Source organism: Lygodium microphyllum, chromosome 1 (genome assembly GCF_053477565.2).
Source record: "Lygodium microphyllum isolate KBCC chromosome 1, Lygodium_microphyllum_v1.1.10, whole genome shotgun sequence".
Taxonomy (NCBI): domain Eukaryota; kingdom Viridiplantae; phylum Streptophyta; class Polypodiopsida; order Schizaeales; family Lygodiaceae; genus Lygodium; species Lygodium microphyllum.
In genome coordinates this window covers 136442373-136467060 of record NC_141135.1, presented here as the reverse complement: position 1 = coordinate 136467060, position 24688 = coordinate 136442373, and positions in this window count along the sequence as shown.

Below are 24688 nucleotides of genomic sequence, written 5' to 3'. Positions count from 1 at the left end.
TGAAGAGAGTTCAAGGTCACAATTAGGGACAAAGGAAGAAAGCAAGGACAAATAACGTCAACAACTTTGTTCCTACTCAAAGTAATGGCCGAAACCTCCGATGTTTCCACTGCAACGAACTCGGTCACTTCAAAAGGCAATGTCCCAAGCTCAGCGAGGGACATCATCAAACACCTTTCCAAGGTGCAGGCCGCAGTCAAGGAGCCGTCACCCGTGGAAGAGGAAGAACTGCCTGCATTACCAATAGGCAAAGATGCGAAGCAGAAGAAGAGGAAGATCCGACTATGGAAGCAAAATTCGAAAGAGCGACAGTCCATGCCGCTTTACACAAGAAGGGGCCGAATCCCAATTCTCGGTGATTCAAACACCGTCGGACTATCAAGGTAAAGGTTTCAAAACCTTGATTGATTGTGGCAGTACACATTCCTTTATCTCACCAGCATGTGCAAAAAGATTAGGAATAGCCACAGTAGAAGCACCTACCCTGCTTGTGGAATTGGCAAACGGTCGTGAGGTAACTTGTACCAGGCAAACTGCTAAGGAAGAATTCTTTCTGGGAGGAAAGAAAACCTCAGTCAAATTCAGAGTCATGAATTTAGGTATCCATGAGTGTCTACTCGGGATGGATTGGCTTAAGCCTAATGACGCCCACATCCACTGTGGAAAGGGTCAAGTTTCCTTTCGAAACTCTGAAAAGGAGGTTGTCACGACTCAAGGTGAGGCAAGAGTGCCAAGAATCCAATTAGCCAAAGTATCGCGGATCATAAAAGGAGTCAGAAAAGGATTACCCGTTTACCTGATCAAACTCAACAAGTTAGATCAAAAGCAAGAGTCTCATGAAGGACCTTCTTGGCTAAAGGAATACGCTGATGTATTCCCTGAGGAATTGATTGAACTTCCGCCTCCAAGAGAAGTTGATCATGAAATTAGGCTAGTGCCTGGAGCTGCGCCAATTGCAAAGAGACCTTATAGAATGTCCATACCAGAAGCTATTGAGTTGAAGGAACAACTCAAGCAACTGTTGGATCAGGGTTACATCCGACCCAGCAACTCACCGTGGGGAGCTCCAGTACTATTCCAGAAAAAGAAAGATGGGACACTTCGACTATGTATTGATTACCGAGGGTTGAATCAATCAACAGTCAAGAACAAGTATCCTATTCCTAGAATAGATGAGCTTCTGGATCGCCTTCAAGGTGCAAAGATCTTCTCCAAAATTGATCTCAGATCAGGTTACTATCAAATAAGGATCAAGGATGAAGATATTCCAAAAACGGCCTTCAATACAAGATATGGGCACTTTGAGTTCTTGGTTATGTCATTCGGGCTTACAAATGCACCTGCCACCTTCAATAGATTAATGTAGGATATTTTTAGACCATATCTTGATGATTTCGTGCTTGTCTTCTTTGATGACACTTTAGTCTATTCTAAACAGGAAGAAGATCATGAACCTCAACTACGGATTGTCCTTGAGACAATGAGGTCTCATAAGCTGTATGCAAAAATGAAGAAGTGTGCATTCTTCAAGCGTCAAATTGAATATCTGGGATTCATAGTATCATCAGAGGGAATTTCACTAGACCCAGCCAAAGTCAGGGATGTGCTTGAATGGCCAATACTAGTATCCGTCAAAGAAATACGTAGCTTTCTTGGCTTGACAGGATGGTATAGGGTCTTTATCAAAAACTATGCTTTGATTGCAGCACCTCTTACAGACTTACTAAAGAAGCAGACATCTATTACATGGTCAACTCCCGAACAAAATAGCTTTGACAAATTGAAGCAAAGTTTGGTATCAGCACCTATTCTAAAACTTCCTAACCTCAATAAGGAGTTCGAGGTAGTAACTGATGCCAACATTCTTGCCTTGGGGTGTGTACTTATGCAGGAAGGTCATCTAGTAGCATACTCTTCAAGCAAATTGAAGAGTCATGAAAAGAATTATGCCACACATGATCTGGAATTATTAGCTGTCATCCATGCTCTAAAGCTTTGGAGACACTACCTGTTGGGTAACAAGTTTACTCTAGTAACCGATCATAAGAGTCTCAAATGGATTTTTACCCAAAACGAGCTCAACATGAGGCAACGTCGGTGGATTGAAGTATTGGAGGAATATGATTTTGAAATCAAGTACCGACCAGGGAAAGAGAATGTAGTTGCAGATGCACTCAGTCGCAAGGCATTCCTAAATTCCCTAATCTTACAAAATCCATCAACGGCCAGATCTCTGGCTACAAACGTATCGATACCAAACAATCCTATACTTGAACTAGCTAGAGAGGAAGCATGCCATGATTTGGCCTACCAAACAATGATAAAAGAAATATCTACCAAGGAGTAGAATCAGAAGTTACAAGCTAAGTATCAGGAATTTTCCATTGATAATGGACTTGTCTACTACAAAACAAGGCTTTGTATACCAATAAGCCAGTCACTTAAGCAGAAGATATTATGGGAAGCTCATGATTCTCCTTTTGCAGGACATCCTGGCTATGCAAAAACTCTTAATGCACTTAGGAAAAGCTACCACTGGAAGAGGCTCAAAGGTGACGTTCTCAAGTATGTCACTGAATGTTTGTCTTGCCAACGTATCAAGGCCGAACATGTCATGATGCTAGGAAAACTGCAACCGCTTGACATTCCCCAAATGAAATGGGAATTCATTAGTATGGATTTTGTTGTGGGCTTACCCCAAGTCCAAGGAGGATACAATTCCATTATGGTTGTGGTTGACATGCTTACCAAGGTTGCACACCTGATTTTTTAAAGACAAACTATAAAGCCTCTGACATTGCAAGATTGTTTATCAAGGAAATATTCAAGCTACATGGGTTACCTAAAAGAATCATTAGTGATCGAGATTCTCTCTTTACATCACACTTCTGGAGAGCTATCTTTGAAGCTATTTGGACTCAACTCTATTTTAGCACCGCCTACCATCCCCAAACGGATGGACAAACAGAACGAGTGAATCAAATCATTGAGGATATGCTTAGGGCATACTGCTGTCGAGAGCCGAAGAGGTGGATTCAATACTTGCCATTAGTGGAATTTGCCTCCAATGCTTCTTACCAGCAGAGCATTCAAATGACCCCTTTCCAAGCATTGTATGGTCATGATTGTCGAAGTCCCCTAAACTTTTCTGATCCAACCCTAAGAGTTGAAGCTTCAAGACAAATGTTGGACATGGATGATCAAATAAGGTCAATAAGACAAGACATACAAGCAGCCAAGGATAGACAAAAGGCATATGCAGATTTGAAACGTCAAGAAAGAGTCTTCAAAGAAGGAGACATGGTCTTCATTCGAGTACGCCCTAAAAAGAGTTCTCTATCCCTAGGAGAATGCAAGAAGCTAAGTCCAAGGTATTGTGGGCCATATAAAATCCTCAAATGCCTAGGACCCAATGCTTATAAATTGCAACTCCCTGAGAACCTAAAGGTTCATAATGTATTCCATATCAGTCTATTAAAAAAATATATACCCAATCCTAATCATGTACTTAATGACCAACAAATTGTGCTGCCTAGCCAAGGAGTCCTTGAACTAAGGCCAGAAAGGATCTTAGATGTTAGGGAAAGACAGTTAAGATCTAGAACCTTGAAAGAATGCTTTGTCTAGTGGAAAGATTATCCCCAAGAGGATGCCACTTGGGTAGATGAAGGCACTCTCAACCATCAATATCCCCAGTTTATCTCAAGATGAGGACATCTCGATTCCTCCAAGGGGGAGAGAATGTAAAAGTCCGCGTGGGAATTAATGGATCGGGCTTTTGAAAATTTTTATTATTATTATTTATTTCCCCCCTTATCCCTCCAGCCGACTGACGAGCTGGAGGGGGAGGGGAATAGAAGGAGTTCTGAAGCTCCTTGGTGGAGCTTGTGGAGGGAGGGAGGGCATGCGTGTCGACACGCAGGAGGAGAAGATCCCCCTCCCTCCACTATTTAAATGAGGAGAGGGGAGGGGCCACAGGACGGAGAATGTTGGGGGGGCGACCGTGAGAAGAATCAACACCATTGCGGAAGTTCATAATGATGTGAGAGAGAGGGGACAATTGGCCGCCAGGGCAGCAGATAGGAGCCGCCTCCAATTCCCCGTCAGGTCGGACGGCCATAACCACCCCCCCCAAAGCTTCTGGAAGCTTGGAAGCTTCCAAAGGGGGGGGCCTCTTTAAACCCCCTTCCTATACCCTACTACCCCCTTTGTTATTTTTTTTTCCCGGGGTTAAAATCCCTTAAGCCCCCTTTCATTTTCCCCTCCCCCGTGCTAAAACCCTTTCCCCTGGATTTCAAAAATTTTCACCCCCTCCTTGTACGTTATGAAGCCCTTTTAACCCCCATATCTAAAACCCCTTTCCATGGGTATTAGAACCCCCTCTGCCGGGTTTTAAAAATCCCTTAAGTCCCCTTTCACCCTCGTACTAAAGCCCCTTTCCTTTCACTTGGAGTCACTTTCCCCCCATGAGCACAAAGGCCTTAAGGGTCTTATTACTTCTTTACCTTTGTATAATCCCTAAAAGACCTATCCCCTTGGCTTTGGAATCACCCCCTTCCTGTGGCCTCTTAAAACCACTTCTCCCGTGATTACCCCTTAAGCCTTTACCTTGGCATCAAAAACCTTTCACCCTCCCCCATGTGTAAGCCCCCATAAGCCTTTTTTTTCTCCAAGTTTGACCTAAGGGTCCTTAGACCCTTACTTATAATCTTTACAGCTATTATTTTTCCTTAAAGCTCTCCTACACCTTGTGTCCTCCACACCTTGTTATTTCCGTTCGTGCGAGCTTACAAAGACCGTTAAGCCTTCCCCATGGCTTCAATGGGTCATAGTTGTAAAAGTTTCTAAAAATACCCTTTTCAATTCCCGAATTCAAGGAGGGAACCTTCCAATTAAAACTACTTTGACGAACGGTGCAAGGAGCGACGGTGGAGTTCTAAGGAGAAGGTGTAAAGCTGCTTCCATGTTCGACGGACCACACTTGCGATGCCTCCTAAGAAAGTCCAAGGCGTAGCCGCAGGAGGGTCATCTCCCGGTATCCATGTGGATATCTCACCTCAAAGCCAGGTTGTCTTCTTGATGTTAATTTGGGTTTTAGTCAATCATGCAAAGAAAAATCGTTAAGGAAATATATATATTTGTTCAAATTAATTCTAACGAAGGAGTTAGCTTATGAATGACAATGTATTCAAATTAACTTTCTTCAAATTGCATCAAGCATTTTAAAATAATAGGCAATACTATCCATTTACTATAGTATTATAGTCCTAAAATGAAGAAATTATATCTTGCTCCATTAGTCTTATTCTTTTCGCAACGAATCATGGCAAAATGGCTAAATTCATGAAAGGTTTCTTTCGATGCTCAAATTACTAGAGAGTTATCTTTGCTAGTTGCACATCTTAGCAAGGCAACTGTTGTTATTTGGCATGAGTTCATCTTTAAAGAAAACGGAAGTTAAATGTTAGAAATTAACAAGCATTAAAAAAAATTAGACATACGAAATCATTTGGAAAGAAAATGTAATGGGGAATTGTTGGATGACACTCTATTAACTCTTTTCCCCTGCAAATTGAGGACTTGGAACAAATAAAGTGTGTATTCACCAATTCCTTAGCTAGGCCTTTGTCCCAAGGAGTATCGTCACTCTTTGTATCATCATGGCATTATGCTATATGCCAAATTAAACTGTATTGATTGAGAAAGTAATCAAAGATAGTAAAACCGTGACAAGACGAGTAAGATTACCTTCCAAAAGCTGACCAAACCAATCTTTCCAAGAGATAACCGGACCAAGAAACATTCATACCCTAAAACACTGGACTACTTACCTTACCGCAAGGACAATAAATTCATAAAGATAAGAAATTAGGGTTCGTCCCTAAGGTTCTTAAATGAAGAAACCCTAGGCCTGACATACGTAAGATTAAGGAATCTAAACAGATTACTCCATCGCCGGACTGCGCAAGATGTATGAAATCATTTTGTGATCAATTCACAAAGAGAAAAGGGAAAAACCCTCTTCAAAGACGGCAGATCCTTACGCAAGTTATCTTGCAAAAAGACGTAGTTTTTGGATATCCTTCAAAATAAAGAAAGTTGTAAAATGGAAACTAGCATATCTAAGGTACCTTAGGGTTAACCAAGTTGGGTATACCCTATACCATCTTGAGAACGACTGCTGATACACTCTAAAAGGAAAGAACACTTCCTTAGCAGCTTGCCATACAACTGGGTTGATTAATGGAAATGTTTGTGCTTGCTAGAGATTGTAGGGCGCTGTTTGAATTATGAATTACAAATTAAACAAGTACCTATACTTCAGGTTAAAGGCCTGAAGGGAGAGGCAGCTTCAGTTACCCCCAACTGCTTCAGTTACCCCCGACTGCCTGCCTGACCCTAACCAAGGGGGTTGTTGACCGCGCCGGGAACGTGGACCGAACCCGCCGCGAGAGGTCTCTCGATTGAGTTCTACTTGGAGCAGGAGGACGCTTGGGTGCCAGGGGGGCTCTGGCCATAAATTCCTCGCCTTCCGGGTCCTGCACAAGAGGCTAACATGACTCGGGATTGGATCTCGAGGCCCGCATACTAGTTGACGGGCAGAACCTTGGAATAGTGATCCCTGGAGATTACTTGTTAGCCTCCGGGCAGATTATGGACAAGCCTACGGGCGGAACTTCTTGTAATTCAAAGATAAAATGATGAGATGTTAAAAGAACTTGCTTGATATTGTTTTTATATGTCACGTGATAAGATTACGTGAAGGAACCAGTGCTTAAACAAGATTAATTAAAGAAGCTGATTGTTATATGTCAAATTAATGTGTTAGATAATTACATAACTAAAACAAACCAAGGAAAGTGCGGAGGATGGGCCATGGGTCTGTCCTACGGTTGGGTGGTCCCGGTTAGCCGGGAACTTTTCTCATAAATCTCGAAAGACAGCGGAATGATCATCATCATCAAAAAGAATAACGAGAACGAGGACCTAGAGTTACGTTTTACCTGATTTACGTTGTTTTAGGGGAACGGAATGGGACTATGCCTTATGGCAGAGAGGTTGAGCTTTGCATCCCTCTCATTTCCCATTCTCCTTGAACCAAGTACAGCGTGAATCCGCTTCGGACCTGGCGTTTTTGCGTAAAGTAGTTCGCTCCGGTCTGACGCTAGTTGCTGTTAGCTAGTGACCCATTAGGAAAACCCTAATTCAGGTCGATCCTAAGTGGGAATGGCCAGGATACTTCCGCTTCATAGCAGACGCGGGAAGAACTAGATCACAAAACCCGTAACATTCCATGGGAATGTCAGGTGGAGCTTTCTAGACATCCTTTCCGATGGACTGCTAAGACGTGTCCTGGATGATACTAGGGGACACGTTACACAACGAAACCCTTGGGGAGCTTGCTAAGTCGCAATTGATCTTGGATCGAATGCTGGATGCATTCAAAGAGAAGGATTCACTCCTTAGCAGTTGGCCAAATAAAACGACCACTAGATTGATTGTATTTGTACAGTTTAGGAGCACTGGTTGTATTGCTTTGCTCAAAGAAATAAAGATGGAAAAATAAATAATGCTTCAGGTTGAAGGCCTGCAGGGAGAGGCAGCATTAGTAACCCTCGACTGTCTGCTTGACCCTAACCAAGGGGGTTGTTAGCCAGGCCGTGATGCCAGGAGGCATATTCCACGGTGCATTCCGTGCCACGGTGGATTCCGTGAGGTTTTATGGTGGATTCCGTAAACTTTGATGACCGGGGCTCATAGACAAAGTGGATTCTTTGTGCGAGAAGTTGATGGGGTGTAACGTGTCCACTAGAATCATCTAGGACACGTCTTGGCAGTCCATCGGAAAGGATGTCTAGAAAACTCCGCCCGGCACTCCCATGGAATGTTACCGGTTTTGCAATCTAGGTCTTCCCGCGTCTGCCACGTAGCGGAAGTATCCTGGCCGTTTCCCACTTAGGATCGACCGGAATTAGGGTTTTCCTGTTTGGTCATTAGCTAACAACAACTAGCGTCAGACCCGATCGAACTACTTTATGCAGAAACGCCAGGTCTGAAGCGGATTCACGCTGCACTTGGTTCAAGGAGAATGGAAAACGAGAGGGATGCAAGGCTCAATCTCTCTTCCATAAGGCATAGTCCCATTCCGTTCCCCTAAAACAGCGTAAATCGGGTAAGACGTAACTCTAGGTTATCGCTCTCATTATTCGCTTTGATAATGATGATCATCCCGCTGTTCTTCGAGATTTTTGAGAAAAGTTCCCGGCTAACCGGGACCACCCAACCGTAGGACGGACCCATGGCCCATCCTCCGCACTTTCCTCAGTTTGTTTTAGTTATGTAATTATCTAACACATTTAATTTGACATATAGCAATCAGCTTCATTAATTAATCCTGTTAAGCACTGGTTCCTTCACGTAATCTTATCACGTGACATAGAAAAACAATATCAGACAAATTCTTTATTATCATTTCATCATTTTATCTTTGAAATACAAGGAGTTCCGCCCGTAGGCTTGTCCATAATCCGCCCGAAGGCTATCCAAAAATCCGCCAGGGATCACTATTCCAAGCTTATGCCCGTAGACTAGTATGCGGGCCTCGAGATCCAATCCCGAGTCACGTTAGCCTCTGTGCAGGACCCGGAAGGCGAGGGATTTATGGCCAGAGCCCCCCTGGCACCCAAGCGTCCTCCTGCTCCAAGTAGAGCTCAACGGAAAGACCTCTCGCGGCGGGTTCGGTCCACGTACCCGGCGCGGTCAACAACCCCCTTGGTTAGGGTCAGGCAGGCAGTCGGGGGTAACTGAAGCTGCCTCTCCCTTCAGGCTTTCAACCTGAAGCATTAGATATAATTTCATCCTTTAGTTCTTTGAGCAAACAATGCAAACAGTGCTTCCTAAACTGTTACAAGCACAATCAATTCCAGTGGTCGTTTAATTTGTCAATTGTTAATGAGTGAATCCTTCTCTCCGAATGCATCCAGCATTCGATTTGGGATCAATTTGACTTCGCAAGATTCGCAAGGGTTTGTTTATTCACCCTTTTGTCCTTGGGTTAAGGATATACCCTGTTAACCCAACTTAACCAATACCTTTAGGTTTTATTAATAGTAAATCTTGGCGGCCATGTCGCTTTAATTTATTGATTGATCATTTGCGTCCAAGCAAATACCTAACTTCCCTTAACTTGGCAAATTATCCCAATGAGGGTGATGTAACAGGATGACTACTCATCCCCTTGCAAGTTAAACTTGCGCAAGACCCTGCCAACCTCATTTCAAGGAATGGCAAACCTTTCTTGTGATCAAACCACAAGGCTATGCAACGTTGCAACTTGTTGCACAAGTGTCGCTTCCATTCCAAGGGATCATTTCACCCATTGAACGGTGTTTTCTGGTCAAAGAATTATGATTAGACTCGAAGTAGGGTTTAAGGTGTCTTCTTACTCAACCCAATCCTAATTGCACTAGACCGACAACGTTCGGTCCTAGGGATTCCAACTCAATCCAAGTTCTAGCATTAGGTCGAATGAACTTCTCTTGGAGGTGGAAGTTCAATTAATTCCTCAGGGAATACGTCAGCATATTCCTTTAGCCAAGAGGGTCCCTCATGAGACTCTTGCTTTTGATCTAACTTGTTGAGTTTGATCAGGTAAACAGGTAATCCTTTTCTAACCCCTTTTATGATCCGCGATACTTTGGCTAACTGGATTCTTGGCACTCCTGCCTCACCTTGAGTTGTAACAAACTTTCTTTCAGAGTTTCGAAAGGAAACTTGACCCTTTCCACAGTGGATGTGGGCGTCATTAGGCTTAAGCCAATCCATCCCGAGTAGACACTCATGGATACCTAAATTCATGACTCTGAATTTGACTGAGGTTTTCTTTCCTCCCAGAAAGAACTCTTCCTTAGCAATTTGCCTGATACAAGTTACCTCACGACCGTTTGCCAATTCCACAAGTAGGGTAGGTGCTTCTACTGTGGCTATTCCTAATCTTTTAGCACACGCTGGTGAGATAAAGGAATGTGTACTGCCACAATCAATCAAGGTTTTGAAGCCTTTACCTTGATAGTCCGATGGTGTTTGAATCACCGAGAACTGGCGATTCGGCCCCTTCTTGTGTAAAGTGGCATGGACTGTCGCTCTTTCGAATTCCGCTTCCATAGTCGGATCTTCCTCTTCTTCTGCTTCACATCTTTGCCTATTGGTAATGCAGGCAGTTCTTCCTCTTCCACGGGTGGCGGCTCCTTGACCACGGCCTGCACCTTGACGATGTCCCTCGCTGAGCTTGGGACATTGCCTTTTGAAGTGACCGAGTTCGTTGCAGTGGAAACATCGGAGGTTTCGGCCATTACTGTGAGTAGGAACAAAGTTGTTGACGTTATTTGTCCTTGCTTTCTTCCTTTGTCCCTGATTGAGACCTTGAACTCTCTTCACTTGGGGTCTGAATGCTCCTCTGTTCGGGTCGCTATAAGACCAATTCTTAATACCCCTTGGTCTAGCTTGCACTTCTTGAATTATAGGTGCCGCTCGAATGAGTGCATCCTGAAGATCTAATGGTCGCATAGATTCGAGACGAGTATTTACAGGTGGATTTAAGCCCGTGCAAAATTTGGACACCTGCTGCGTCGTGTCCATTTGTGGCGCATACTTTAAGAGTGAGACAAATTTAGAGTAGTAGGCGTCAAGGGTGAGTCCTAACTGTTTTAGCTCATAGAACTCATTCATTTTCTGTGTACGATATGCAGGTGGCAAATATCTCCCCTGCACGGCTTGCTTTAACTTCTCCCAGGTAACGGACCCCTCTGAAGTCCCTTGATCCCTGCACCATTGTTTCCACCATAGTCTAGCTTCACCGGTGAGTTTTAATTTGGCGAGCATGGCCTGATTGGTAGGTGCAGTACCAGCTGCTTCAAAGTAATCCTCCATAGATTCAATCCAAATCTCAGCATCAGACTGGACGAATCTGCCTCTCCCGTCAAACTCGGGTGGCTTTATCTGTTTGAGGAGGAACTTCTTCTCCTGGATCACAGCAGTACTTGATGTAGGGGGCGAATTTGAAACCTGTACCTGGGGTTGTGCCTGGGTAAAAGTTTTCTTAACGTTATTGTATGATAATTGACATTAGCTTATCTTTAGTTCAGCTATCTCGTAAATCATGAAGCTACTTAACTTTTTGTAACAACCCTGATGCACAGTCGGATATTGATAAAAGAAGTCCTTATTTATATTTACATGGGCGTAGCCTTATACAACATCTCGTGTGATGATAATCCAATCATTACATTTAGTTTGGGGAGAACAACGTTGTATTGCATTTGCCTACAGGAACTGTGTAATAGTAGGGTTTTGGGTCATGGATCTTTAGGAATCGATAATTCATTGGAAGTTCAGGATATCCTTTCCGCTGGAATCCATACTTCTCATGGCGGCCCAACACCTTAATCCTGTCGGCTGGGATTACACGGGTTACTTCCTCATATACATATGAGTTCAATTCAACCCTCCGACCTTGAATATGCAAAGTCGAATTTACATGAGCTTCCACAAAAATGAACAGCTTCACGACTTTCAAGTCTTCAAACCACTTGATCCTCTTTAGGTTGGTTTGTAGATAAGCGAACCGGTGGGCAGCTATGTAGTAGATTCCTGAAGACCCAGTCCATCTTCGTTCTATATATAAAGGTGATGGATTATAAATCTGTTCCACGATGTTCATCATTTCAACTCTCTGCCTATAATGCGGAGAATGCATTGCAGTCATAAACATGATCCGGAACACCAAAAACTTGTTCCACGCTTCATAGTTCTGCAAGACAGTATTGAAGATGAGGAAGTGTTTGGACAGCAACAATTTCTTTACTTCATTTTATTGAGATCTCACGAAAACAATTCCGTTGTTGGTCGGCTCTGATACCAACTGTAACGTGTCCACTAGAATCATCTAGGACATGTCTTGGCAGTCCATCGGAAAGGATGTCTAGAAAACTCTGCCCGGCACTCCCATGGAATGTTACGGGTTTTGCAATCTAGGTCTTCCCGCGTCTGGCACGTAGCGGAAGTATCCTGGCCGTTTCCCACTTAGGATCGACCGGAATTAGGGTTTTCCTGTTTGGTCATTAGCTAACAACAACTAGCGTCAGACCCGATCGAACTACTTTACGCAGAAATGTCAGGTCTGAAGCGGATTCACGCTGCACTTGGTTCAAGGAGAATGGGAAACGAGAGGGATGCAAGGCTCAACCTCTCTGCCATAAGGCATAGTCCCATTCCGTTCCCCTAAAACAGCGTAAATCGGGTAAGACGTAACTCTAGGTTATCGCTCTCATTATTCGCTTTGATAATGGTGATCATCCCTCTGTTCTTCGAGATTTTTGAGAAAAGTTCCCGGCTAACCGGGACCACCCAACCGTAGGACAGACCCATGGCCCATCCTCCGCACTTTCCTCAGTTTGTTTTAGTTATGTAATTATCTAACACATTTAATTTGACATATAGCAATCAGCTTCATTAATTAATCCTGTTAAGCACTGGTTCCTTCATGTAATCTTATCACGTGACATAGAAAAACAATATCAGACAAATTCTTTATTATCATTTCATCATTTTATCTTTGAAATACAAGGAGTTCCGCCCGTAGGCTTGTCCATAATCCGCCCGAAGGCTATCCAGAAATCCGCCAGGGATCACTATTCCAAGCTTCTACCCGTAGACTAGTATGCGGGCCTCGAGATCCAATCCCGAGTCACGTTAGCCTCTTGTGCAGGACCCGGAAGGCGAGGGATTTATGGCCAGAGCCCCCCCTGGCACCCAAGCGTCCTCCTGCTCCAAGTAGAGCTCAACGAAAAGACCTCTCGCGGCGGGTTCAGTCCACATTCCCGGCGCGGTCAACAACCCCCTTGGTTAGGGTCAAGCAGGCAGTCGGGGGTAACTGAAGCTGCCTCTTCCTTCAGGCTTTCAACCTGAAGCATTAGATATCATTTCATCCTTTAGTTCTTTGAGCAAACAATGCAAATAGTGCTTCCTAAACTATTACAAGCACAATCAATTCTAGTGGTCGTTTAATTTGTCAATTGTTAATGAGTGAATCCTTCTCTCCGAATGCATCCAGCATTCGATTTGGGATCAATTTGACTTCGCAAGATTCCCAAGGGTTTGTTTATTCACCCTTTTGTCCTTGGGTTAAGGATATACCCTGTTAATCCAACTTAACCAATACCTTTAGGTTTTATTAATAGTAAATCCTGGCGGCCATGTCGCTTTAATTTATTAATTGATCATTTGCGTCCAAGCAAATACCTAACTTCCCTTAACTTGGTAAATTATCCCAATGAGGGTGATGTAACAGGATGACTACTCATCCCCTTGCAAGTTAAACTTGCGCAAGACCCTGCCAACCTCATTCCAAGGAATGGCAAAACTTTCTTGTGATCAAACCACAAGGCTATGCGACGTTGCAACTTGTTGCACAAGTATCGCCTCCATTCCAAGGGATCATTTCACCCATTGAACGGTGTTTTCTGGTCAAAGAATTATGATTAGACTCGAAGTAGGGTTTAAGGTGTCTTCTTACTCAACCCAATCCTAATTGCACTAGACCGACAATGTTCGGTCCTAGGGATTCCAACTCAATCCAAGTTCTAGCATTAGGTCGAATGATCCTTAGGGTAGAAACCCTAGATCATTATTTGTGTGCGCATCCTATTGACTCAACATTCCGAGAAGGTGGGTAGGACCTTTGGGTTTGAGGACTTTGACTTGGCGTCCAAGTACGATACTTGGCTGCATTTCTAATGTGCCAAGCTCTAGCTAGTACTTGAGGTTTTTATTGAATCGGCTAATTATGCCTATACGAAACCCTAACAGTCATGATACCACAAATGACTTGGGTAAATTGACCTACTTGTCTTATGACAAGGACAATTCTTTCCTAGAGATGATAAACTTGATCTAGAGTAGAAAAATAGTTGCAAAATGTTACAATACATGTAAACATGTAATTCATTATTTCTACGCATCATAAGATCCGCAATAGCCCTATCCCTTTCTGCTAAAGTCAAAAGGCATGATAATTTGAAGAATAACTTACATAGGGCCTACTAGGATTTACATCAAGGAATAACACCTACAACCTTTTGTCTAAGTATTTGCATTTCATGCTTTTATAAGCCATGCAATCATTCCTAAATGCCACTTGATGAAATGAAATTTGCGAAAGTATAAGTGCGACCCTTAGATACAACAACATCGTGAATGAAGTTCATGCAATACTAAGGCAAGTGTCGATTTAATCTAATTGCAAGCATCTTTTCCCATGCAACTTATATAAGATCGGGGTTCTTTTTCATGCCGTGCAACATAAATTAACAATTTCCTCATGCGAATCCTAACGAAGGGAGTTATTGCAAAAATACTCCTTTCCTTCATGACCAATGCACTTAACAATTTCCTCTTTAATCCTAGGCAATATGTGGCTTTCCTTTGAAAATGCATGACAAGACAATTTACTATTAAGGTCGTAAGATGGACGGACAAATAGCGTTTATATTAAAAATACCAATTTTTCCCAATTGCATTTAACTAAGCTAGGTGAATTTGAACATGCACGGGTGCTTCCTAATCCGTGGAGTCGTCGTGCCTAATGCATTACTTTAGTATGAAATCACAATAGTAAAAAAACCTGGGTCTGTGGGCTCGGGGAGATGTCCACGTGAATGCTAGGAGAAGAACCTCCCGCAGGCGCGCCTTGCGACTTCTTGGGAGCCATCGTTAGCGTGCTTACGGACTTCCGGTTTGCCTTTACCCTTACGCGATCGATGAGTCTTCTCCAACCGTTGCGATCAGCTTCAAGATCTTTCCCTTTTTTCCTCGTACACCGGAGATCCCTTCCAAAGTGTGGATCCTTGAGAGTACCGGGCTCGCGGGTTTTTGGGCTTATGGAAGGCCCGGTTTTAAAACCGAAAAGGTCGCGTAGGACCAAGGCTTATGGCCTTATCCTTAGAAGCTTCTTAAAGAAGCTTCTAGGAAGCTTCTGGAGATCAGCAACGACGTCGGGGGGGGAAGGCCCAATGATTGGGAAGGAAAAGGCGTTGAGGACAAGGGAGAGGACTTGATGGCGATGGCGAGGATGGGCGGCGGCCTGGTGGTCTCCAGCAAGGCGGCGGCGTCCTCCTTCTCTCCCAGCGTCGACAACAACTTCCCTTCCTCTCTCCGCGCAGCCTCTAGCCTCCCGCATTCGTCTCCCTCTCCTCCCTCCCCTCCAACACCTAAGAGGGTGTATATATAGGCATGGGGGGAGAGAAGGGCTCCATCACGTGGCCGCCTGCATGGGTTCCCCCCTCCCCATGCAGCCCACGACTCCACCAAGTCCCATCCCCCCACACTGCCTCTCCTCCAGCCGTGCAACGGCTGGGAAAAAATGGATTTTTTTAAAAAAAAATTGCCTTGATAATATTCAATTTGCCCCTCCCAAGAGGGTGTTTACGTGTGACTTGCGGTTTTGAACTCTCGGGTTTGCTTTGCCAATGCGAAGGTCCCGATTTCTCGCGTGCAGGTCACAGATTACACTGCCGGCAATTCCAGTATGAAAGATAACCTTTGCACGAGGTTTACGCAGTGTGCAGGAAGTCAATATTCACGGGTGGGAATATTACATGGGGATGCCTGTCCTTTTCAAGCGTTTCATTAATTTAGTGTGTACATGGGTGATTCCATAGCAGGTGATTCCACAAAATACATATTAAATTAATAAACGTTTATGAGTTTAGAGTGCGCACTCGTAATAAATTAAGGTTAGGATTTATTTCTAACCAGTTGATTCATTTATGTAGCTGAAGACTGCTAGGTATTCACTTTTGTCGGTTTAATTGTATTATTTTACTAACGATTGTGAATGCTTCAGTTGATGTGTAGAGATAGCAGTAGTGGCAGAGGAAAGCATTGGAGCTAGCGAGTATTCGACCTATGGATTATATTTTGATAGGCACCACGCCTATATTTTGTTATGTTTATTGAGGCATCGATTATTTATTATTATTTTGTATGCGCCTATACGCATGGATATGTTATTTCTATTTGGGACATTGTGTTGGGCGTGCCAGACTCTATGGACACCGTCCATTAGCTTTATTTCTATTTTTGTAAAAGCAAACTCAAAAGCTAAAAGCTTGTCATATTTTTGTAAATTGGACTATTATCGAGCATGAAGATGGAAATATACATAAAATACATGCTTTGTGAAGCGCTCACACAAGGCATGGGGGGAGAATGAACCCAATTGGTCTCTTGCTCTTGTCGTTCATGCTTCTTACATTGTAATTTGTGCAAAAAGGTAGAGTTCATTGTTCTTGGGGACCTTCCAGGATTCACTACGTGAGCATACTGCAACCGATCTGCGCACCAGTGGTATCAGAGCAGAGCTAAGATCAAGAGCTTCCAATCACTACCCATCTCGTGCGAAGGCGGAGCTCCTGGAACGATCGGGCTCTACAGTCAATCTCGTCGCAAACCGTCGATACAGGCAGACTTCTGGTGATCAAGAACCCCTGTTTCTGCTATCAGATCGCGAAGGTCCAGGCTGTACAGGCGGAGGACCACGCATTCATCTCCTTCACCAAAGTCGTGGATAAACAGAGTAACTTCTTTCATCAAGCTTCAAAGCTTAATATTAATAATCAATAAGCTTATTAGAAGCTTAAGAAAGCTTCAGTTCCAAAAAATCGTTTACAAGCGACAGCATCTCGAGAATCGCGGCGGCAAAAACGGCTCCCCCCCCACGACTGTGCCATTTTTGATCCATTAAGTCCCCCCTTATCAAGCTTAATCTATTAAGCTTAATTCCTTAAGCTTAATCAAGTCAGACAAGACAAGCAAGTCAGCAACTCTAGGTCTTGCACTCCAGAAATCAAGTTCTGCAAGTCAATCGTGATCAAGTTCTACAAGTTCACTAAGTCGGCTAAGTCTGCAACTCTGCAAGTCAGACTAGTCAACTGGAGTCAGAATTGACTTGTGCTTAAAACTCCTAGAAGGGCTGTTCCTGCGCAGAAATTCCGAACTGCAAAGTTGTTCATTGGAAGGTATTCTACCCATATGCAGGTTTGCTGAAGCATTTTCAGCATACAAAGAAGGAAAAATCGCAGATTTTCTGAAGATTGAGAAAGAAATACCCAAAAACACATAAGCCTTGTAATCCCAAACTTGAGCTACGCTCATCCCGCTAACCTGATTTTGAGTGAGAAAGGTCTTTTGAGTTTTACAGGATGACAGAACCACATATGGATGATCCTATGGCTGAAGACGACCTACCTGAGCCTACGATGGAGCAAAAGCTGGACTTAATCATGATGCAATTGGAAGAAGAACGAAGGGCTAGGCAAGCATTGCAAGTGCAATTGGCAAAATTACAAAGAGCGTCTACCGACAAAGAAGAACCTCAAGCTGAAGATTTGATTCGACGTACCATCGATGCCACCCTTGAAGCTCAAACCATTCGCAAGGGATCAAAGATAAGTGAGGAAACTTATCCAGAAAAAGATAAAATCAAGTGTGTTACTAATCATTTGGTAGACAGAGCATCACTTTGGTGGACTGTAGTACGCAAGAGCATAGAATGTCCTGCTACTTGGGAAGATTTCAAGAAGAAGTTCATGCAGAATTTCCTTCCACCGCAATTTCATGAGAAGGCTATCAAGCAATGGGATCTACTTCAACAACGGGATCGTGAGCCTATACCTCAGTATACAGAGCGTTTTTGGAATGCACTCCTTCAGTTACGCATGCTTGAAGATGTACCAGAGACGATACATAAGCGAAAGTATATGTCTGGACTTCTTGGACATTACTATGCTGAAGTTAACATGTTCAAGCTTGCTACCCTTGAAGACGCTATTTCATTAGCTCACGACACTGAAGATAAGCTACGCGGTAGAGACAGATGACCACAGCAATTCCAAGCCAATGGTAATTATGGATCTAAACAATTTAATTCCAATTTTAGAAGATTTAATCCAGGTCGTTTCTCTTCATCATCTTTCCGCAAGAATTGGGCTAAACCACCTGCATTACCATCCAATGTCAATTCAAATCCTAAGCCTATTTCACAACCAAATCCAAATCTACCTAGACTTCCCGCTATTGCAAACAATGTAACCAAAGCCAAGCCAATAGTATGCTATAAATGTCACCAGCCTGGACATCTAGCAGCAAATTGTCATTCAAAGAAGCCACCAGCTCATATCAACTATCTTGGAGCCATGGACGAAGACGAACATGAGGATATGCCTGATTTCACTGAAGATGAGGACGACACCACTACTACTTCCGATACTTTACTAGGTATGCCTACTCCACATTCTTTATTGACTATGAAATGTTTGGTGCATAGAAAGGAAAAGACTATTTTGTATGATGACGGTAGTACTCATGATTTTATTTCAGTAAAATTGGTAAAGGAATTGAAATTACAGATTGTACCTATGCATTATCGCATAAAAGCTGCATTTTTAGGTACTAGGTATAACGGTACATAGGAAGTGCAAGACTAAGAGATTCAAATTGGCCAATACACTGAACGAAGAAATTTCTTAGTTGTTCCATTACAGTCCAGTGACATTATTTTAGGAATGCCTTGGCGACACCAGCATAACCCAGATATAGATTATTCCACACACACAATGAATATTAATTCTCAAGGAAAATCTATTATATTATATGGTATGCATGCATTTAATGTTTTTCCACAGCTTTCGCATACTCAAGCTAAACGTGCATTACGCAAGAGTAGTAAATCATATCTCATTTGGGTGAATGAATTGCAAGTAAAGGAAAATCATATGCACCCTAGGCATAAGGAATTTCTTGCATATTTTAAGGACTGTTTTGCAGAAGACCTACCACCAGGTTTACCTCCTTCACGTCCAGAAGACCATAAGATAGATTTGATCCCTGGCACACAACCACCTTGCAAAGCACCATATAGGCATAACCAGATAGAGCAAAAAGAAATCCAGAGTCAAGTTGAAGAATTACTAAATAGAGGTTTGATTCGACCTAGCAGTTCTCCATTTGGTGCACCTATATTGTTAGTCAAGAAAAAGAATAATACCTATCGTATGTGTTGGAGCCCCAAGACGAACACCAAGGAAAAGGGAATTCTCTTGCAAGAAAATCTATCTTGTAACATCAACAAGCTTGTTTATCATATTTCATATGATCATAATGAAGAAAAGAACACCAGGCACAACAAATCTTCATGCAGCATCATGTAAATCTCCCACGGTTTTTAATAGAATCAATCATATTCTTCAACATCTTCACAAAATCCATCAATATCACAAAGAAAGCAAAGAAGTACACCATCCTTGAATGGAAATACATCACATAGTATTCATCTTCAATATCTTCATAGTCTTCTCTCTCAATCTCTCATATACAATCACTCTGTTTCAGTAGAATTGGCTATCTCTGACTCTCTCTCTCACACTCCATCAATAATACATCATATCCTCACTACAATCTCTCAAACATTACTCTCAATAATCACTCTTAGGTCGTGGATACCCCTCCCAAGAGGTATGTCTAATATGAAAGGTCACCAGAGCCACTACAGTGTCTCTTCACAGCTCACTACTGTCACTTCACTCTAGTCTTCTCTTGAGTCTTCAGCAGCTACTTCTTCCACTTCCTTCAGCTCTTTTGCACTTGTATTCACCTCTTTCCAAGGCTAGAAAACTTTCCCAAAATCACACATACATTCCACAGAACACTTACAGAACAGTCTACAGAACAGTACCAGAACAGTTACAGTACAGAACAGAACAGAACAGTACAGAAGCAGAAGCTCTACAGAAGACCTACAGAAGGTTACAGAAGGTCATCAGAACTACATAACTCACTCTCAAACCATTCAAAACTCTCACAAACCATTCACTAAGCTTTCACAATATCTCATTCTTCATCAATCTATACTCCATCCCTCTTTACAGAAGACAATCAGAACAAAAACAGACCAAAACAGAACAAAACAGAAGGTATACAAAACCTATCAGAACATCACAGAAACATCAACAAACATCACGATCTTCCAAAACACAATCAATATCATCCAAAACACTCTCAATCCACTTCCAAATCAATCAATCATCCCTTAAAATCAACCATTCAGCTCTCAAAAACAACAAAAATCAGCCAAAAAACAAGTCATTTCAACACTCAACATATCCCCACACTTAATAAGGAAGCGTCCTCGCGACCCAGGAAAAAGGGAATACAAGAATCGATCCATAGATAAGGATTCATCTACAAAGTTTTTAGGAGGATTTTGGAAAAATTGGAGACAGCACATCCTTTCCAATAGGACTAAGTATCTGCTAGGCAAACAAAGGGCATGAAAATATAGTATCTCCAACTGTTGGGAATCAATGCTAACATTGACATTCATGCACAACTTTGGGATAGGCTTTGAATCAGTATGAGAGTGCCTATGCATATACGCCAGGTACCAAGCAAAGTGAGCAGTTAATCTCACTGAGGGATCTGCAGACTGTGAATATTGTTGGGCAAAATGAACATAGTTTTGATAAGCTTGACTTGAAACTGTCCATTCCCCTGGAATTATTGGCCAATTAATCTGCGGTCCTGTAAGGCAATCATCCGAACTCCATCCCCTTCTTCTGGAAATCTGAGTATCAAAACCGGCACAGTCACTAACCAACTGAGGTGGTTGAGATATGGAAGTGTTAGGAGAGGGTAATGGAATAAGGGAAAGTGGATGTAGGGAAGGATAAGAAAAATCATAAAAGGAAGAAAAGGTTAAAGAAGGAGTGGCAGAAATTTGTAAGGAATAACTAAGGAACGGTGTTAATTGATAAATAGGAAATGTGGAGGGTACATTTATGAGGGGTGAAGGACAGGGTGGAGAAGGGGAAAATACCCTATCCTCAATAAAGGAACAGTAAGTGAAAATAGGAATTTGAGGGAAATTGGAAGGTTGGAAAAGAAGTGGTAAAATTACTGTGGAATTTGTTTGACAAAGGGAAAAATATATAGCATAACGGTGAGCCAATTGTTGGTAATAAAGGAGGGTAGGAACAGAAGGTCCCAAAAGAGATCGTCTCTGATAGGCATAAAAGAAAGTAGCATCAAATGGATTATGTTTGGAAAGATAGGTTAAGAGATCCATTCTCAGTTGGTTAGTACTCTGTACAAAGGTAGGAGCTGTGTTTTGTCTTTGATTGAGGACCACTGACTCAATCATAGGATGCCACGAATTATCCTGACAATCAGCCACTTTGGAGGAATAATGCTGAAACATATCAGCTATGCGCAACTCCAAATGATTGACATACAGAACAGCCTGTAAGACCACATCCCCCACATACCATGCCATATCTACCTCATCTGGAATTAACAAATCTCCTCGGAGATACATGTATGCCATCAGCATGGTGTCTGGCGTGACAGAATCTTCAAAGAGCATTCTGACTACCTCTGTCAACAACTCAGCAGAGCAAGCCCCACTCCAACCATCCTCTGGAAAAGGTAAATCCATCGTGGAAAGCTTCATGTAGAAGACCAGCTTCTGTAAGTGGTAGTGGACAAAGAAAGAATGGTCAGGTAAGACATATTCCTGAAACTGTTCAAAGGTAGACCATAACAAGTCCATTCTGGACTGCAATCTTTCCACTTTGTCTTGGAATAAAGGGCACAAAGTAGCCTGTCTCTGTAAGGCAGCCAAGTCCTGCTGTGAAAGAGAAGGAATTAATGGAACAGGAGGGCTTGGAGGAACAGAGCGGGACTTCGCAAGCTGATCTTGCAACTGCTGGATTTGGGAGGCTTGGTTGGCCACTGTGTCATTAGCCATCTGTAAAGCTGAAAGCTTGTCATCTAAAAGAACTTGGAATTCTTTCGCTTCACTGGACATCCTCTCCTTCTCTACTGAAAGGTTAGTAACCTGTGACTGAGCCTCGAATAACTAGGTCTTTAATGAAGAAATCTCATCACTTTGAATGGCAACCAGTTGGGTTTGCTGTTCCATTTGCTTAAATAGATCTGCTAGGGTATCCTTAGTAGAAGCTAATTCAGATGTTGCCTTATGCAACTGGTCTTTGGACTGCATGAGCTCCTCATAGAAAGATGCGTACAGTTGTTGAACACAGGCTGTCACTGACAACTCAATGGAACTTTGAATATCCTTGCAGAGGAAAGGAATGGCATCTCCTGAAACGAGACTGTTCAGGGAAGGAACTGAGATATCCAAGGATCCTTCTCTATGTGCCCTGAATAGGTTATTGCAAGTGAGAAACCCAGGGAGTTCACTGCCAGAAGTAGCAGGGATAGGCACTGAGGGAAGTACAGCAGGGGCTTTGTCCGCTACCCTCTTCAAGCGTTTGCGCTGTATGACCAGGGGAGGCGGAGAATCATCATCCTCAATGTCAATAGGTGCTGACTCTTCTGAAGGTGGAGGAGGTGGTACTGGATCTGAAGGAGGAGGTGGAGGTACAGTCTTCTGTAAACCTGAATAGGTCAAGAAGGCAGACAAATAGGATCCGTAGGTAACATTGGTAACATTACCCCTCGTGACTTTAACAAAATGCTGATCCATCTTAGTAAGGAGGTATGTGCTCCAATCAATGGCAACTCCTTTTAGCACCATCCTGGAAGCTGTGAAAAGCTCTTTGGACAAATAGTGGGATGGCGTTTTGGCAGGCATGAACCTGTCCTGAAGGAACTGGCACATCGTCTTCCAGACGAGATCAGTAATCATAGAAAACGAAACTCCTGAAGAGTTTATCACTTTCTTAACATCAAGGACCTCCCTTGTCTGCTTCTGCAACAGTTTGAGAATCTCTTCATTAGAGAAGAGCTGTCGAGTGGTCACAAAAGGTTCCCCTTTGGAGGGTAAGGACAAAGCCTTCCCTAAGCCTCGAGACGTCAATGTCATAGACATGCCTTGGACTACTCCTGTCTTCTTGCTGTAAGAGGCCAGGAACTCATCACAGACGGACGGATCCTCTGGAAGTATTGGAAAAGGAGTGGCCACAAAAGCAGCAAGTCCTGCCTTCGTGAGGGGCTCAAAAGTAAGTAGGGACGAGTAATCCCTACTGACTAGTGGGACGTACTGAATAGGGGGAGGAGCATGAGAAGGCGCCATTCAGATGGTTACACACACACCACAAACACAGACAATCAAGGAGAATGCCTGCAAAGCAACAGACAAAAACCAAGGATAAGAGAATTACCAATCAAGACGTGACACGACCTACTAACCCCAGGCAAACCACATCCTAGAAAAAATTTGACATGACCTTGAGACAAATGCGACCGAAAGCTTCATGCGATGCATCAAACAAACACCCTGAACCCCGTATCAGGCAATAAAATAAAAAACTACATACCGTACCCGTAACCGTAACTAAGGCATGAAACCAAAACCATACCATATCCGACACATATCAATACGACATCTATGATAGAACCAAGACTGGACCATGGAAAATAACACTAATGACTGCGTATACCCATCCCACGAAACGGTTCATTGAAAAGGGGATTAAGTGCAGTGAGGGGGGATTAATTTAATGAAGGATTGATTTTAATCAATTATTAAAAATGGGTGAATTTTTATTAGGTGATAAACCTTAATAAGAAAACGGCGGTTCCTTATTATAAATTTATTTACCAATTATTAGGTTAAACGGTGCAGTTATACGATTCCCGGACTTCGATTCCCGACTGGGTCTCTAAATGCAATTCATTGATTATAAATTAAGGTGATGTGGAACGCTTTTTTGCCAGCGCGTGCTCATGTGACGGCTGGTTGATTTTATTAAAATTTTAGAGTGCCTCTTTAGCACACGTAGCGCGTGCTAAGTGAACGGCTGGTTTATTTTAATTTAAAAAAATGTGTGTTTAGCGCGAATGCGCGTGGAAACGGTGGGTGGATTAAAGGGTTTATTTTAACAATTAATTGTGATTAAGGGGGAAAAATAAATAAATAAATAACAGAAAATAAATACCTGGAAGGGTGTGTATGAAATGCAGGAATGCGCACGGAAGAGTCCCAGTAAAGGAAAAGCAAAAAGCACTGATGAAACAACAAACAACACCTTAGCAGATGTGGTAATTTGATTGATGTTGGTTTTTTATTTTTATTTATTTTATTTTATTTTTAGTTGTGATTTTTTAATGTTGGAATAAATGGAAAATGAGCAAGGGAGGTGAGGGAAATTTTTTTAGAAGGTTTTTAGACTTTTTTACAAGTTTTTACAATTTTTAAATGATTTTTCCTATTTTTTTTGGCAATTTATGGGTAATTTTAGGAAAGATGAATTTTTCTAAAATTATAGGAAAGGCAATTCCTAGCAGACAAAGGTCCAAAAATTAACAAAAGACAGAATGAATTTTTAGAAATTTTTTAAAAAAATTTTATGAAAAAATGAATGTTGTGATTAAGTAAGTCACATTGATCACATAAATCACAGAAATCACATTAGTCACAAGTCACTTAAGTCACTTAAGTTACTGAAGTTACTTAGGTTACTTAAATTACGTAAGTTAGGTTAGTCATGTTAGTCAGGAAAAACTACCTAGGTTAGTTAAGTCTAACTAAGTGAGTTAATTAAGTTTTAACTAAGTTAGGTTAGTTAAGTGGTAACTAAGTTAGGTTAGTTATGAACTTAGGTTAGTTAGT